The sequence below is a fragment of the Capra hircus genome, chromosome 3 (assembly GCF_001704415.2).
Source record: "Capra hircus breed San Clemente chromosome 3, ASM170441v1, whole genome shotgun sequence".
In the NCBI taxonomy this organism is placed as follows: domain Eukaryota; kingdom Metazoa; phylum Chordata; class Mammalia; order Artiodactyla; family Bovidae; genus Capra; species Capra hircus.
The window spans coordinates 82846664-82865597 of NC_030810.1; positions in this window are offsets into that span (position 1 = coordinate 82846664).

Consider the following 18934-nt stretch of genomic DNA (forward strand, 5'->3'; position numbering starts at 1 on the left):
GGCCTTGCCCATCAGAACAAGACCCTGTTTTCCCCACAGTCAGCCTTTCCCTTCAGGAAACTTTTAAAGTCTCTTATCTTTATCCATTAGAGGGCAGACAGAATGAAAACCACAATCACAGAAAACTAATCAAATCGATCGCATACCACAGCCTTGTCTAACTCAATGAAACTATGAGCCATGCCATGTAGGGCCACCCAAGATGGATGGGTCATGTTGGAGAGTTCTGACAAACTGTGGTCCACTGGAGAAGGGAATGGCAAACCACTTCAGTATTCTTATCTTGAGAACCCCATGAACAGTACAAAATTCCATTAGTCCACGTGAATTGATTTGGGCAACAGAACACTAACAAGCTTTATGCAAGTGAAGGCTTGAGAAGCACTAGCCCATATAGGTTTGTTAAAGTGTAGCCTGAATTTTCCTTGGAACTTAGCTACCACTCTGTGAAAAACCAAACCCAGCAATATGGAAAGGCCACATGGAGGAAATCCTAGACTCTGACCAAAGACTGAGACTCCAGTCAACAGTGAACAACTCCTTGCCTACCAGACAAGAGCTGAGGCCATCTTGGACTTCTAATCCTCAGCAGACATAGCAGATCCTTGTTTTATGCCTCTTAGTTTTGGGATACTTTGTTCTGTAGCAATAGCTGATAAAAGTGGAATTTTCTGTCTAGATGTTGGGTGATGCTGTAAACAATAACAACAACAAACATAAGATATTGGCTTTGGCACATGAAAGGTTGGTAAATAGTATTGATATAAGCTATAAAGACTGGTGAGAGCTGGAATTTCAGGAAGGACACTTTTATTGCAAATTGGAGAAAGTATAATGTGAAATGTAGAAGAAAGTATGACAACTGTCATCTGCAGTAGTGGGAAGGATAGTAAATGTACACAATGAACTTGTTCATCTGGCTAAGATTAACAGGAAGAATCTTGAATGGTTTTCTTTACTGAGCATAATAAGTAAGTTTAGAGCAGATGAATTAAAGTAGAAGTTGCTCAGTTTTAAAGTAGAATCTGGAGAAAAAAGTGTAATCCATAACTGTTTGGGTTAGGGGATAACACTGTTTTTCATTCTCTTTACAGCTAACAAAAGAATCTCAAATGTCCTGAAGACCTCAAACATCAAGCCCAGGGTGTTACCAGTGAAAATGGAATCAGACTCAAGTCCAGTACAGAGCAGTAAGTCCTTTGTTATGACCTCAGAAAGATTTCAGGGCATTGTCCTACAGAACCCTGACTTCTGAAGTGGAGGGGGGTTTATCCATAAGGGATATATGAATGGGCTTCTGATTGTGATCCCATGGACTATTCAGTCCATGGAAATCTCCAGGCCAGAATACTGGAGTGGGTAATCTTTCCCTTCTCCCTGGGTTGTTATCTTTCCAACCCAGGGATCGAACCCAGGTCTCTCACATTGCAGGCGGATACTTTACCAGATGAGCCACAAGGGAAGCCCTCTGTCTAATGAATAAACCTCAAGACGATTCACAGGAAATAAATGCCAATTGTTTTCAAATGCAAAGTCTTCATGAAAACATCATTGCTCAGACTAAAAACATGGAGACAGTCTTAAATGAAAAGGTCCCTTTGAGTCCCCAATCACCCCCCCATCTTTTACAAATAGGAAGCCAACTGAGAAAGTTACTTATCCACACTTATGGGCTATATCTTATGGAAAAGGAGCACTTATAGGGAGCACTGAAGACTGGTTCAGTAATCCAGAGAACAGACCCAAGTAACCAGGAAATCCACTTCCAGGGAGTAAACCTCATCACCAATCAACATACCTTTCCTGACCACAGATGAAAAGGAATATCGGTAATATACAATTGATATAAAGCAGTAATTTCTAGGTACCACTGATTTTTTCACTCATTTATTTATTTATTTGGCCGTGCTACATGGCATGTGGGATCTTACTTCCCCCACCAGGAATTAAAACCTCACCTCTTGCATTGGAAGCATGGATTCTTAGCCACTGGACCGCCAGGGAAGTCCCTCCATTCCCCACTTTAGAACTCAACTGTCAACAGAGATTAGTCTATCTCAGCTTCACCATTACTACATTGCCTGTGTCTCATCAGTTTATAGGTAGGTAAAGACTGAAAAATTAGATAAGAACTTCAGATAGAAAATATACTTAAAAAGCTACACCTGAACAATTACCTGCAATGACTTTGTTGATATTTAGACCTTATTCACATGAAGAGATCCTGTATTCATAAATCTGAGCCCAATTCTGTAATAAAAAGATGTGTATTTATGTGAAAGGACTATGACCAGAGGTAGCAAAGGCACACTGTAAAAGTTTTTTCATCTTGCTAGTTCACAATGAACCATACCTCTTAGCATTTACACCCTGCATATACCCTTACCCTTGAGGCAGGAATATCTTGTGATTTGATTATGTTTTAATCAATAGAATGCAATAGAAAAGTGATATCATGTCAGTTCAATCTGTGAGCCTTTAGAAGCTAGCATCTTCAGCTTTTGTGCTCTTAGGAACTCTGGATTATGATGTGCTAAATCCAGCTATCCTGCTGAAGACACCACATGAAGAAGTCATGTGGTGAAAGAGGGTTTTCTGAGACTACAAAGGAAGACAAAGGTTCAGGCATCCCAGAATCAAAACTGACTCTAGTCCTCAGCTAACCATTCAGTTAAAAGAAGAAGAATGTTGTTCACTCACTCACTCGTGTCTGACTATTTGCATCCCCATGGACTGTAGCACATTAGGCTTCCCTGTCCTTCACTATCTCCTGAAGTTTGCTCAAACTCATGTCCATTGAAGTGAAGATGCCATCCAACCATCTCAACCTCTGTCACCGCATTCTCCCCCTGTTCTCAATCTTTCCAAGCATTAGGGTCTTTTCTAATGGGTTGGCTCTTCTCATCAGGAGGCCAAAGTATTGGAACATCAGCATCAGTCCTTCCAATGAATATCCAGGGTTGATTTCCTTTAGGATTGACTGATATAATCTCCTTGATGTCCAAGGGAGTCTCAAGAGTCTTCTCCAGTGCCGCAATGCAAAAACATCAATTATTTGGCACTCAGCCTTCTTTATGGCTCAACTCTCTCATCTGTACATGACTACTGGAAAAACCATAGACTATATGGACCTTTGTAGGTAAAATAATGTCTCTGCTTCTGAATATGCTATCTAGATTTATCATAGATTTTCTTCCAAGGAACAAGTGTCTTTTAATTTCATAGTTGCAGTCACCATCCTCAGTGATTTTGAAGCCCAAGAAAATAAAGTATATCACCGTTTTCATTGTTTCCCCATCTATTTGCCATGAAGTGATTGGACTGGATGCCATGATCTTAGTCTTTTGAATGTTGAGTTTTAAGCCAGCTTTTCCGCTGTCCTCTTTCACCTTCATCAAGAGGCTCTTCAGTTCCATTTTGCTTTTTGCCATAATGGTGGTGTCATCTGAATAGCTGAAGTTATTAATATTTCTCCCAGCAATCTTGATTCCAGTATGTGATTCATGCAGTCTGGCATTTCACATGAAGTACTTTGCATAAAAGTTAAAAAACCAGGATGACAATATACAGCCTTAATGTATTTCTTTCCCAAGTTTGAACCAGTCTGTTTTTCCATGTCTGGTTCTAATTGTTGCTTCTTGGTCTGCATACAAGTTTCTCAGGAGGCAGATATGGTGGCTTGGTATTCCCATCTTTTGAAGAATTTTCCACAGTTTGTTGTGATCCACATAGTCAAAGGCTTTAGTGTAGTCAATGAAGCAGAAGTAGATTTTTTTCTGGAATTATGTTGCTTTTTCTATATTGTAACAGATACTGGCAATTTGATTTCTGGTTCCTCTTTCTTTTGTAAATTCAGCTTGTACATCTGGAAGTACTCAGTTCATAGACTGTTGAAGCCTAGCTGGAAGGATTTTGAGCATTACCTTGCTAGTATGTGAAGTGAGTGCAATTGTGGGTAGTTTGAACATTCTTTAGCATTGCCCTTCTTTAGGACTACAATGAAAACTGACCTTTCCAGTCTTGTGGCCACTGCTGAGTTTTCCAAATTTGCAGACGTATTCAGTGCAGGACTTTAATAGCATCATCTTTTAGGATTTTAAATAGCTCAACTGGAATACTATCACCTCCACTGGGTTTGTTTGTAGGAATGGTTTCTAAGGTCCACTAGACTTCACACTCCAGCCTGTCTGGCCCTAGGTGAGTGACCACATGATCGTGGTTATCTGAATCATTAAGACCTTTCTTATATAGTCCTTCTGTAGTCTTATCACCTTTTCTTAATCTCTTCTGTTTCTGTTAGGTCCTTACCATTTCTGTCCTGAATTGTGCCCATCTTTGCATGAAATAGTCCCTTGTTCTGACAAAACCTGGTTTATTGGAGAAAGGAGTGGCAAACCACTTTTGTATTCTTGCTGTGAGAAACCCATGAACAGTATGAAAAGGCATAAAAATGCGATGCTGAAAGATGAGCCCACCCACCCCAGGTCAGTAGTTGTCCAATATGCTACTGGGAAAGAGTGGAGAAATAGCACCATAACAAATGAAGAGGCTGAGCCAAAGCAGAAATAATGCCCAGTTGTGGATGTGTCTGGTGGTGAAAGTAAAGTCTAATGCTGTAAAGAACGATTTTACATAGGAACCTGGAATGTTAGGTTCATGAATCAATGTAAAATGGATGTGGTCACACAAGTGATGGCCAGAGTGAGCATAGGTATTTTAGGAATGAGTGAATTAAAATGGATGGGGATGGGCAAATTTTATTTCAGATGACCTTTATCTCTACTACTGTGGGCAAGAATCCCTTAGAAGAAATGGACTAGCTCTTGTAGTCAACAAAGTCTGAAATGCAGTACTTGGGTTCAGTCTCAAAAATGACAGAATGATCTCAGTTCATTTCCAAGGCACGCCATTAACATCACAGCAATCTAAGTCTATGCTTTGACCGCTAATGCCAAAGGAGCAGAAGTTGAACAGTTATGTGAAAATATACAAGACCTTATAGAACTAACATCAAAATAAGATGTCATTTTCACTGTAGGTGATTGGAATGCAAATGTAGGAAGTTAAGAGATACCTGGAGTAATAGACAAGTTTAGCCTTGGAGTACAAAATGAAGCAGGCAAAGGATAACTGAGTTATGCCAGGAGAATGCACTAATCATAGCAAACACCCTCTTCCGATGACAAAAGAGACAGCTCTACACATGGACATCACCAGATGGTCAATACTGAAATCAGACTGATTATATTCTTTGCAGCCAAAGATGGAGAAGCTCTATACAGTCAGCGAAAACAAGACTGGGAGCTGACTGTGGCTCAGATCATGAACTCCTTATTGAAAAATTCAGACTGAAATTGAAGAAAGTAGGGAAAACCAGTAGGTCATCCAGGTATGAGATAAATCCCTTATGATTATACAGTAGAAGTGGCAAACAGATTCAAGAGTTTAGATCTGATAGGCAGAGTGCTTGAAGAACTATGAACAAAGGTTCATAAGATTGTACAGGAGGTGGTAACTAAAACCATCCCCAGAGGGGGAAACAAAGTACAACAAGGCAAAATTGTTGTCTGAGTAGACCTTACAAATAGCTGAGAAAAGAAAAGCGTGACAGGAAAAGGAGAAATGGAAAGATAATACCTATTTGAATGCAGAGTTCCAAAGAAGAGTAAGGAGAGATAAGAAAGCCTTCTTTTAAGGCTTGAACAATACAAAGAAATAGAGAAAAACAGTATAATGAGAAAGGTTAAAGATCTCTTCAAGAAAGTGAAGAGGAACGAACCCTAGCAAGACCAGCAAAACTTCCCAACAAAGCACAACCCTGTTTGCAGTATTATGAGTAAATAAAGTGTTTCTTGATTCAAGCCACTCAGTTTTGTTGTGGTTTGTTATTCAGCAGTATATCACTAAACCAAAGTCCAAGTGGAAAATGCTTTGAAAATAAGGATATGCTGCTAAGATATAGTCAAGGCGGGACATACAGATTTGGGACCAGCCATGACATCAGCACTTACAGAAAAGTTTATGCCACTTTAGGGTATAATACTATGACCTAGTAAAGTATGCAGAGGGGCTTCCCTGGTGGCTCAGTGGTAAAGAATCCACCTGCCAAAGCAGGAGACACAGGTTCAATGCCTGGGTCAGGAAGATCCCTGGGAGAAGGAAATTGCAACCCACTACAGTATTCTTGCCCAGGAAATCCCATGGACAGAGGAGCTTGGGCCCCATGTGGTTGCTGAGAGTCAGTCATGACTTAGTGACTAAACAAACAAAATGCAGAAGATAATTTCTAGTGGCAGAAAGAGAGATATCTCCAATATTTATGATGCATACATGAAAAGATTAAGAATTATTAATAATTAGGAAAAGATTCATGGAAGCCAGGAGAAACTGACTGTATCTAGTAAAAAATGAAGTGTGACTCTTTATACTTCATTTTGTACTCCAAGGCTAAACTTGACTATTACTCCAGGTATCTCTTGACTTCCTACTTTTGCACTCCATTTCCTTACAATGAAAATGACATCTTTTTTTGATGTTAGTTCTAGAAGGTCCTATAGTTCTTCATGACACTGTTCAAGTTCAGCTTCTTTGGCATTGTGGTCAAAGCATAGGAGACTACCAGGCTCCTCCCTCCACGGAATTTTGCAGGCAAAAATACTGGAGAGGGTTGCCATTCCTTCTCCAGGGGAGCTTACCAACCCAGGGATCAAACCCAGATATCCTGCATTGCAGGCAGACACTTTACCCTCTGAGAGAGATGAAATAAAACTTCAGTTTAAAGGTCTACTGATTTGGTAATGAAGAGGTCATCAGTGCCTGCCATGTTAGCAATTTTAATCAAGTGTTTTCAGTCGCATATGCACTGTGCTAGATTAAGAAGGAAATAGAAGACTAAGTGAAGGTATGTGTGTGTGTGTATGCTTTGGATATAAAGTTGATTATATATTTTGGATTGGCATTGAAAAGACAGAAAAAATAGAAACTCAATGAAAGAGAAGGGAAAGAGTCAAAATGAATAATTCATTGCTCATGATCATAGAGTCATTGGGATCCTTTTCATTCTGGGAGAAGAGGAAAGGAATATATTTGTCTTTCTGAGTAGGGAAAGTCTCTCAGAATTGATGACTACATATGCATATTCCCTTAAAAACTTGTGAGAAAATTAACTTGCTCGTAGATGTACCATGATGTATTTTATCTTTTTCAGTAAAATTAGTCCTTGAATTTATTACACAATTGGATCATCAACAGTTCAAAGTAACCTTATTTATTTTAAAAAATGGCAGGACAAGAGAAATATATAAGTTTTACTCATATCAGGCATATTAATTTTTTCCTATATTTTTAATCATTCAATTCAGTTTAGTCACTCAGTTGTGTCCGACTCTTTACAACCCTATGAACTGCAGTACCCAGGCCTCCCCATCCTTCACTATCACCCTGAGTTTGTTCAAAGTCACGTGCATTGGGTTGGTGAGGCCATTCAACTATCTCATGCTCACTTGCCCCTTTAGGCTCCTGCCCTCGATCTTCCCAAGCATTAGAGTCTCAGTTCAGTTCAGTCACTCAGTCAAGTCTGACTCTTTGTGACCCCATGAACCACACCACATCAGGCCTCCCTGTCCATCACCAACTCCTGGAGTCCACCCAAACCCATGTCCATTGAGTCGGTGGTGTCACCCAACCATCTCATCCTCTGTCGTTCCCTTCTCCTCCTGACCCCAATCCCTCCCAGCATCAGGGTCTTTTCCAATGAGTCAGCTCATTGCATCAGGTGGCCAAAGTATTGGAGTTTCAGCTTCAGCATCAGTCCTTCCAATGAACACCCAGGACTGATCTTTAGGAAGGACTGGTTGTATCTCCTTGCAGTCCAAGGGATTTTCAAGAGTCTCCTCCAACACCACAGTTCAAAAGCATCAATTCTTGGGCACTCAGCTTTCTTCACAGTCCAACTCTCACATCCATACATGACCACGGAAAAAACCATATCCTTGACTAGACAGACCTTTGTTGACGAAGTAATGTCTCTGCTTTTTAATATGCTGTCTAGGTTGGTCATAACTTTCCTTCCAAGGAGTAAGCATCTTTAATTTCATGGCTGCAATCACCATCTTCAGTGATTTTGAAGCCCAGAAAAATAAAGTTAGCCACTCTTTCCACTGTTTCCCCAACTATTTGCCATGAAATGATGGGACCAGATTCCATGATCTTAGTTTTCTGAATGTTATTCATTGGAAGGACAGATGCTGAAGCTGAAACTCCAATACTTTGGCCACCTGATGCAAACAACTGACTCATTTGAAAAGACCCTGATGATGGGAAAGAATAAAGGTGGGAGGAGAAGGGGATTACACAGGATGAGATGGTTGGATGGCATCACCAATTCAATGGATATGGGTTTGAATATACTCTGGGAGTTGGTGATGGACAGGGAGGCCTGGCATGCTGCAGTTCATGGGGTCACAAAGAGTCAAACACAACTGAGCGACTGAACTGAACTGACCGAATCTTCATATAAAAACAGCAATTCATTTTAAATATACATTTTTTTGGCATTAAAAATAAACCAAATAACATGAAAGATAATAGAATAGTTCAGTTATATTAGTTTTTCCAGAAGCATTTGATGAAAAGTTCAGAAAATAATGTATTATATGTTAACCTAGTCTTTCTGAATTTCATAGTTAAAAAGTATCTAATATTGTTGCTACTAGATATTCTAAATAGCAGCAACAATATCCAACTATAGACTGAGAAAGCCAAGTGGATATGTTGTATATGTATTTCTTTGCCTGACATTCTTACTAATTTATATTTATCAAATGGAAGAATTATAAAATTATGTCATGTCCTAAATTTTAATTCAATAAGACAGCAAAAATTATACTACAGAGAGAAAAAAGGTATTGATTACTTTCCTGGAAACCACATGAATATTTCATATGCTGTTAAAGACTAGGTAGCAAGAAGTTACTCAATGTAAACTGGAATCTAAATCAGTAGCATAAAGTACCAAGTACAGGAGCAGCGGGTAAGATCCTAGGATAAACTCAATGCAGCTGAGGATGTACATACCCTATAACATGGCAATTTCACTCCAAAATGTGTAACTTTGAGAAAACTTTACTTATGTGCATAGATCCAACCAGTACATTCTAAAGGAAATCAGTCCTGGGTGTTCTTTGGAAGGACTAATGCTAAAGCTGAAACTCCAATACTTTGGCCACCTCATGTGAAGAGTTGACTCACTGGCAGACTCTGATGCTGGGAGGGATTGGGGGAAGGAGGAGAAGGGGATGACAGACGATGAGATGGCTGGATGGCATCACTGACTCGATGGACATGAGTTTGGGTGAACTCCAGGAGTTGGTGATGGACAGGGAGGCCTGGTGTGCTGCAATTCACAGGGTCGCAAAGAGTCGAACACGACTGAACAACTGAACTGAACTGATGGAGACATAACCACAAATGTTTTATTAGAGCATTGCTTATAAAAATTAAAAAAAACAATCTTTTAAATATCAATAAACAGGTAAATTGTGGTAGATTCATCTAAAATGAATAAATATTATCATATGAAGCAACATGAATATATCTCTCTAAATCATCCTGATTAACAAAAAAAAGAGAACACTGTATAAATGATATCATTTTATATCCGTCTGCAAAGTTGAAAACTCAGACTATGCTAAAATTCACAGATCTGTACATAGATAATAATTCTAAAAATTACCCAGAGTAAGACATACTAATTTCATGAAATTAAAAACATTTGGCAGGTGTGGAAGGGATTGAAGAAGAATAAGACAGAATGTGATAAATAATGAGAAAACAAGACAGAATAAATATATTTGTGTATTTGTTTCATATTTATATTGATTAGATGAATAAATTCCAAGGGAAATACAGAAGATTATTAGGTTATGAGAAACTCGACTGGTATAAATGAGTATCTGTTACTTTTCTCCATATGATTCTGTGTGCTTAAACTATTTCAGGGCTTCCCTGGTGGCTCAGAGGTTAAAACGTCTGCCCGCAATGCGGGAGACCCTGGTTCAATCCCTGGGTTGGGAAGATCCCCTGGAGAAGGAAATGGCAACCCAATCCAGTATTCTTGCCTGGAGAATCCCATGGAGGAAGGAGCCTGGTAGGCTACAGTCCACGGGGTCTCAAAGAGTCAGACAGGACTGAGAGACTTCACTTTCAAACTATTTCAAGATTAAAAAGGAATCACCATCAGTAAGGTGATGATGATGATGATGATAACAATAATAACAGTCACTAAAGACCTGGTAAATTCATGCATATGCAAGAACTTCTGTGAGACTCAAAAAATAAGCACACATCTCTTGGATAATTTCTTTCTTTACTAGCTCTACATATGAAAATGGTTGGGCAAATTTTATACTTGAATATATACTTGCTAGTATGTAAAAAAAATTGATGTAGTACAGAATTTTATAGTTACTCAGTTCAGAGTCTAGTATCAATATGAAGAAAAATGTCCTGATATGTAACATTATAAAAAATATCCACTTTAATGTTATTATATTCTCAGAGGATTGTGAGAAAATAAAGAGAAACGTGGTCTCCTTTATATATGACTTTATTTTGGGGGCTCCAAAATCACTGCAGATGGTGATTGCAGCCATGAAATTAAAAGACGCTTACTTCTTGGAAGGAAAGTTATAACCAACCTAGACAGCATATTAAAAAGCAGAGACATTGCTTTGTCAACAAAGGTCCGTCTAGTCAAGGCTATGGTTTTTCTAGTGGTCATGTATGGATGTGAGAGCTGGACTGTGAAGAAAGCTGAGCACCAAAGAACTGATGCTTTTGAACTGTGGTGTTGGAAAAGACTTGAGAGTCCCTTGGACTGCAAAGAGATCCAACCAGTTCATTATGAAGGAGGTCAGTCCTGGGTGTTCTTTTCAAGGAATGATGCTAAAGCTGAAACTCCAGTACTTTGGCCACCTCATGCGAAGAGCTGACTCACTGGAAAAGACTCTGATGCTGGGAGGGATTAGGGGCAGGAAGAGAAGGGGATGACAGAGGATGAGATGGCTGGATGGCATCAGTGACTCGATGGACGTGAGTCTGGGTGAACTCCAGGAGTTGGTGATGGACAGGGAGGCCCGGCGTCCTGGAATTCATGGGGTCGCAAAGAGTCAGACACCACTGAGTGACTGAACTGAACTGAACTGAACTGAATGTATGTACTAAGGGTAAAACAAAGCCAAACCTCAAGGATCAATTTTTCGGAGAGCAGTGAATTAACCCTCTTGGCACTTCAACCAAAAGATGAAAATTATGAATAGATGTACTGGCATATCACAAACAATGCTATGCCCCTACATAAGCAAGTCTCAAAAATTATCAGTACCTGTTTTGTGACAAGCACTCTTCTAAGAACTCCCATTATAAAGAGAATATTCAACACTTATTGTTAGATTTGACAGGAAATGACCGTAATGAGGCAAACCCCAAAATAGATAATATAATAAAATATAAAGCATTAGAAAATGAGATAAAATATAGATGTAGATATAGATAGAGATTATAGGTACAGCTGTCTTGGAAAAAGCCATGCGTTTACTGATGCAAAAGGTTTTGATTTGAGTGTTGTGTCTACAAGAAACTTAACTCTGCAATAAAAAAAGGTTTTAGTTGTCAAATTGGTCCATCAAATTATAAGCCCACTGGGAAGTCTGTTGGGAAGATAGATTTTTTTTTTCCTTCTAACTGAAGCATTATGGCATCTCTGTGTGGAGATCTGAAATACATTTTAGTATAATTCCAAGTTAGTAATAATAGACTAAAACATATTACTATTGAGAAAATTACAAGTCATGGAAAGTGGTGAGGAATTTCAAAAGGTCAAGTAATCTTTGTTCATCGACCCTATATTGAAAATGACAACTCATGTTTTAAACCTTTTGTTAGCTTTATTAACCATAAACAGTCACATCACATAATTTATACCATCTTTGAATTAAATTAATAAGACAAACTAATCTGACTATCTGTCTCTGAACTTTTATTCAACTGTTCTTTGAGAAGTTTTCCTGCTTGAACAGCTCTGAGAAACTGCCCTAAATTGAAAGTCAGACATGTTAAAGATGTTAGTATGATCTTTACTCTGATAACATCAGTCCTTCCCCAACCTCAATAGTGATGGCCTTTTCTAGATCTTGAGTTGTGATTAAAAGATGATTTTACAAAGGGAAAAATCATTACTCTTGCATAAATATAAAATTAATATATGTCAAACCAATACAGTATTGTAAAGTAAAATAAAGTAAAAATAAAAATTAAAAAATTAAAATTAAAATAAAAAATGGAAATTAAACCAATTTTAAACTATACAATGAGACTAAAAAAAAAAAATTTTGTTTACCTAATACTTGAATGAAGAAGTAGCAAGGTGTCATAAGCCAGCTGAAATTTAATTCAAAAAAAAAGAAATATATGCATATCTGTTAGATGAAGTTTGTTAAAATAAAATTACCACATGCAAAACTGACATTTTTCATAGGAGATGAAGAGTGATTCATCTGCACCAGACAAAAATACTTTTCATTTCTCTGAAAGAAAATTATTTGCATCACTATTAATTTTTCTACAGTATATAAAGTTATGAAATACTCTAAAAGACTTTGATGGAGAAGGAAATGGAAACCCACTCTAGTATTCTTGCCTTTGAAATCCCATGAACAGAGGAGCTTGGTGGGCTACAGCCCACTGGGTTGCAAGACAGTCAGACACTACTAAACAATAACGAAAGACTTTGAAAGACTCAGACCTCCACAGAATCAGATAATCTGATAATTTTTGCCATTTCAAACTCCTTCAAAATTTTTTTTCCTGACCATAGCTGGAAAAGACATAGAAAAATATAGAGAGAAGTAACTTAGAATATTCTATTTATTTCTTGAAATAAAGAGCAGTCAATAGAAAAATCTCAAAATTGCCTCATTATAGTACAGTAGAGTTTAGGATTGTAGCAATCTTAGAAACTCTTTCTCCCTTGAAGCATATCAGAACAGAGGGCCGAAGAGAGATTTTTGATGTTTCTCTCTTCTTGCGTCTTCTGTTCTCAACTTCCTGTTATCTAGTCACAGTAACCACTATGGATAGTGCTGTCAAGGTGTATCAGAGACATTCTTATTTTAGATTATCAATCAAGACTTTATTGTACCATTGGTTCTGATGGACTATAAGAAACCTAAGAACAGGAATAATTGAGAACACTGGTATTACTGCCCTTATACCAAAACTGCTTGCAACAAGAGAAGAAACAAACATGAACAAAAACTTAGGTTATTTTCAAGCACTTCTGTTTTAAGAGTTGGAAAGATTCCACTTTATGGTAATCCTTAACAAAGAGTGAGAGAGAAGGAATTATAAATTCATATTTCATCTGAGAAAATATTCAATGTTCTATCAACACTCTAAAAACATGCCTGTTAATATATGTTATTTTGCCAAAGTATGAGAACTATGAATTAAAGCTTTATACATATTTAGACCTTTATATAATTATATATAACTATAGTAAACCTATTTTGTATATCAATTTATAAAAATTATAATAAAACTTTAATAATAAATATATACCCATCTTGCCAGTCTTGTCCAGCTTCTTCAGGCCTTGGATTTTACATTCTCAAAACATTTTTTTGGTAAACAAAATCCCTGGCACTAAAATTATTATCTTAGTAATGAACTGAAAGAAATTATTTCAGAAAGTAAAGACGGAACCTTGACATTCTTTTCTCTTTGTATTTCTGTATTAATAATGCAATTTTTCCAGGAGCAAAACTTTTATAATAAGAGGAAAGTTACAAGGAAGTTGAAAAAGAAAAATTTATTAATATTTTGATTTATTATTTCCCATTATTCTACACTTATGCCGTATATAGGCCCTGTTGAGAAAATCATGTATGTTCCCTTTCCTTTGAGTAGAAGTTGCTCCTTTTCCTCTTTCCTTCTCTTCCTCTTTCTCCTTTCTTCTCTCCCCTTCTTCTCTTGGTTTCTATACTGAACCTCTCCATAACCATCAGTTTTGCACTTGTCACCACCTTATCAACCAGAACCTTGAGAACTAAGTCAAGATAAGTCAGAGCTTCTATTATATGACATTGATTGATGTACAGAAATTTTAATCATTGATCTCATGGTGACATGGCTCAGAGACTTGTGCCAGGACATCCATATTAAATAGTAGCTTTATGGAACTGTAACTTCAGCCAACACACTTTTAAACAACCTCTATCAAAAGTGAGACAGTCATAGATCTTCCAAACCTCTATGGTGTGTAAAGCATAATGTGTAAACAAAAATCATTTAAATTGGCTCAAATGCAATGTATTCAGAATTTGGGAAAGGGGGAGTCTAGGTTAATAACAGTGTCCTTTAGACCAACAGTTATTGACCATACAAATACATATACATCATATAAATGGGTATTCATCTACATGTGTAACTATACAACAGTATTTTCCTGACAAATACAGAAGCATATACCATAATATATGCATATACCATAATATATGCATATCTGTAAAGGACAAAATAGAGCTATAGAGTCCAAGGGATATGATATACTTTCTATATGAATCTATTTTGTTCCTAAGTTTTGGACAGTGCATAGCAAAAGATGGCACTGTAATGAATACCTGTATGTCTCAAAAATTTTACACCAATCTACTGCACATCTGGAATCAAGAAACAAGAGTGCAGATAGCCACAGAGAAGCCTATGTATCGAATGGGTCATAAATGTGGACTTTGCCTCTTTGATGGGATTAGGCAACTCTGCCACCTTGTGGTGCTCAGTGGACTCGCAGCAACAATCTCCTGTGATGGTGGTGATGGTGTTTAGTCCCTAAGTCGTGTCCGACCCTTGCGACCGCATGGACTGTAACCTACAAGGTTCCTCTGTCCATGGGGATTATCCAGGAAAGAATACTGGAGTGGATTGTCATTTCCTTCTCCAGGGGATCTTCCCAACCCAGCAATCGAACCCAGGTCTCTTACATTGCAGGTAGATTCTTTACTGACTGAGCTATGAAGGAAGCCAAAGTTGCTCAGTTGTGTCTGACTCTTTATGACCCCACGGACTATACAGTCCATGAAATTCTCCAGGCCAGAATACTGGAGTGGGTAGCCATTCCCTTCTCCAGGGGATCTTTCCAACGCAAGGATTGCACCCAGGTCTCCTGCATTGCAGGCGGATTCTTTACCAGCTGAGCTACCAGGAAAGCCCAATCGCCTGTGGATCATAACAAGTTTGGAAGCAGTTCTTAAGTGTCACTGACTGTGCCTATGCATTAAAGGCCATCTTCCCTGGTGGCTCAGACAGTAAAGAATCTGCCTGCAGTGCAGAAGACCTGAGTTCTGCCCCTGGGTCAAGAAGATGCTGTGGAGAAGGGAATGGCAACCCATTCCAGTATTCTTGCCTGAGAAATTCCATGGACAGAGCTGCCTGGTGGGCTACAGTCCATGGGCTACAAATAGACACGACTGAGTGACTTTCACTACTTTTTCAAGCATTATAATCAAATGATCAGAAGGTCTTTTGATTTTTATGGGCCCAGGAGTATTGGGAGGAAAAATAGAAATCTTTTCTAATTAGGGTAGAGGACTGTTGAAACAAACACATTGTCAGTGGCTTTACATATCTCAGTCAGTGTGGATATTTGTGTTAGGCAACCTCCCATAAGTGACCCAGCAACTCAGGCTCTACCTTGTGGTTGTGCTGTCTTCTAGGTCCTTCAAATTCTCTGCTGGCTGCTCAATCTGGTCAGCAGATAAGGAATAAAGAAAATAGAAAATTGCGGGGGAAGCTTTTGAAAGTCCAAACTTTTAAATAGTATATGTGATTTTCACCCATATTCTATTCTCAAAAAAAAACCGAGTCACCAAATCATACTTATATACAATGATGGTGGAAAATAGAACCTTATTTGGCTGAGAGAGACAGAGAGAGAGAGAGAAATAAATTTAGCCAAGAACTAAATGGCATCCCACTCCAGTACTCTTGCCTGGAAAATCCCACGGATGGAGAATCCTGGTGGGCTGCAGTCCATGGGGTCGCTAAGAGTTGGACACAACTGAGCGACTTTACTTTCACTTTTCACTTTCACACATTGGAGAAGGAAATGGCAACCCACTCCAGTGTTTTTGCCTGGAGAATCCCAGAGACGGGGGAGCCTGGAGGGCTGTCGTCTATAGGATCGCATAGAGTTGGACACGACTGAAGTGACTTAGCAGCAGCAGCTAACCTCTGACTCTTTTTCTATAATTAGGTTTTATGTGTGTACGGATCCCACTCAGGGATTCATGACCCTAAGAAGAAACTGAACTAAAGGTGGAAAAACAAAAAGAAAACAATATATCCCCTTAGAGAAATTCACCATCAGTGATGTAAAAGACCAGAAGAATAGACCAGGCTAAAGATCATTATTCAGACATCAGGAACAGCATTGATAGCCTTTCACTCAATGCAGTATCCTTCCTCAGGTTATGCATTGCTACTCCCTTGCCCAAGAGCTCATCGTTCTAGAAAGGGAGGCAAATCACTAAAACTCCACAAACTCTCACAAGAGCTGGTCAAATCAGCAGAAGGTGCTGGGGAGTAAAATATTGAGGTGTTTATTTTCTTTAAAATACATCAATATATTATTACTACAATGCAGTAGTACCATGAAGGGTAAAGATATACCATCAGAGGAAAAACAGTCTTGCTCTATAGACAAAAGTGAAAAGGTGGAGAGGTCAGTCTGACACCAAATCTCCATCTACAAAAATAGTCTATTACTGAGTGAAACCTTGTCTCATGGATTTTGAAATGGGAAACACAAAACCAAAAACTCTCTAAGTGCTCCTAATATTAGGTCTATGGTTACATTTTTAGGCTTTCCTTGTAGCTCAGCTGGTAAAGAATCCACCTGCAATGCAGAAGACCCCAGGTTGATTCCTGAGTTGGGAAGATCCCCTGGAGAATGGATAGGCTACCCATTCCAGTATTCTTGGGCTTCCCTACTGGCTCAGATGATAAACAATCCACCTGCAGTTCAGGAGACCTGGGTTTGATCCCTGGATTGGAAAGATACCCAGGAGGAGAGCATGGCAACCCACTCAAGTATTCAGGCAAGGTTGGTGCTAATTTAGCTTCATAACAATTTTAGAGTATTGATGCCAATCATTTTTCAAAGTACTTTTCATGTACTGAGGAGCCTGGTGTAGGGGGCTACAGCCCATGGTGTCACAAAGAGTCAGACTTGATTAACCTTCTAATCATAGCACAGCACATAGAATGGTTAAATTTTCAGCTTCAGCATCCTGAAGGAAGTACTGGTCATCAGTACTGAGGGAGAGAAGAGGGAGGGGGGAAGTACTCTTTTTTTTTTTTTTTACCTACTCCTACCCATTGTGATTAATTATGTGCTCTTTGCTTGCTTACCTTATTCTCTATGACCAACATCATACACTTGGTATTATTGCCTTTTTTTTCTGTTGGTGTTTGCTGTTTTTCTGTCTAACCCATACTGCCTCTATGTGGCAAGCACCTGAACCCTGACTCGTTTGTGAAGATGTATTTGTTATTAATAGTTCTTTGGACTCTGTCTCCAGCCAGTCCTCTAATTTGGAGGATTTGTACCAGGCTTAGCCTGTTTTTCCCCCACGTCTCCTTTCATCTACCCCACAGTCTCTTCTTCTGGAGTCCCTTTCTCCAGAAAACTGCTTTCTTGAACTGAAATTGTGAGGAGCTACAGGAAGACAGCTGACATTCCAATCATCTTTAGCAGTGACTATTCAACTTTCAGAAAACTCCTACAAAGTTGTCACATGAACCACAGAAATGTAAATATGCACACACCACTACTCTCATCCATATGACCCCTCTCTGATCCATTTTATTTCTTTTAGGCCATTTTCCTAATGCCATAGCCTTATGATTTTAGAGGATGAGCACATTTCAGACAAACAGTTATCATCAGTCTTTGACTTACTTGGAAAGGAGAGATTTATTTAACAACTAAATATTATAGAAAATAAAGGAATGATACTGTATCTTTCAGTTCAGTCGCTCATTCATGTGCGACTCTTTGCGAACCCATGGTTTGCAACACGCCAGACTTCCCTGTCCTTCATCAACTCCCAGTTCAGTTCAATTCAGTCGCTCAGTTGTGTCCAACTCTTTGTGACCCCATGAATTGCAGCACGCAGGCCTCCCTGTCCATCACCAATTCCCGGAGTTCACTCAAACTCACGTCCATTGAGTCAGTGATGCCATCCAGCCATTTCATCCTCTGTCGTCCCCTTCTCCTCTTGCCCCCAATCCCTCCCAGCACCAGAGTCTTTTCCAATGAGTCAACTCTTCGCACAAGGTGGCCAAAGTACTGGAGTTTCAGCTTTAGCATCATTCCTTCCAAAGAACACCCAGGACCAATCTCCTTTAGAATGGACTGGTTGGAACGAATTCCCAGAGCTTGCTCTAACTCATGTCCATTGAGTTGGTGATGCCTATCTCATCCTCCATCATCCACTTCTCCTGCTTTCTGTCTTTCTCAGCATCAGGGTCTCTTCCAGTAAGTCAGTTCTTCACATCAGGTGGGCAAAGATTTGGAGCTTTAACTTCAGCATCAGTCTTTCCAATGAATACTCAGGACTGATTTCTTTATGATTGACTGTTTTGATCTCCTTGCAGTCCAAGGGACTCTCAAGAGTCTTCTCCAATACCACAATTCAAAAGCATCAATTCTTCAGTGCTCAGCTTTCTTTATGGTACAGCTCTCACATCCATACAACTATGGGTGAAAAACATAGCTTTGACTAGATAAACCATTGTTGGGAAAGTAATCTCTTTTTAATACACTGTCTAGCTTTGTCGTAGGTTTTCTTCCAAGGAGCAAGCATCTTTAATTTTA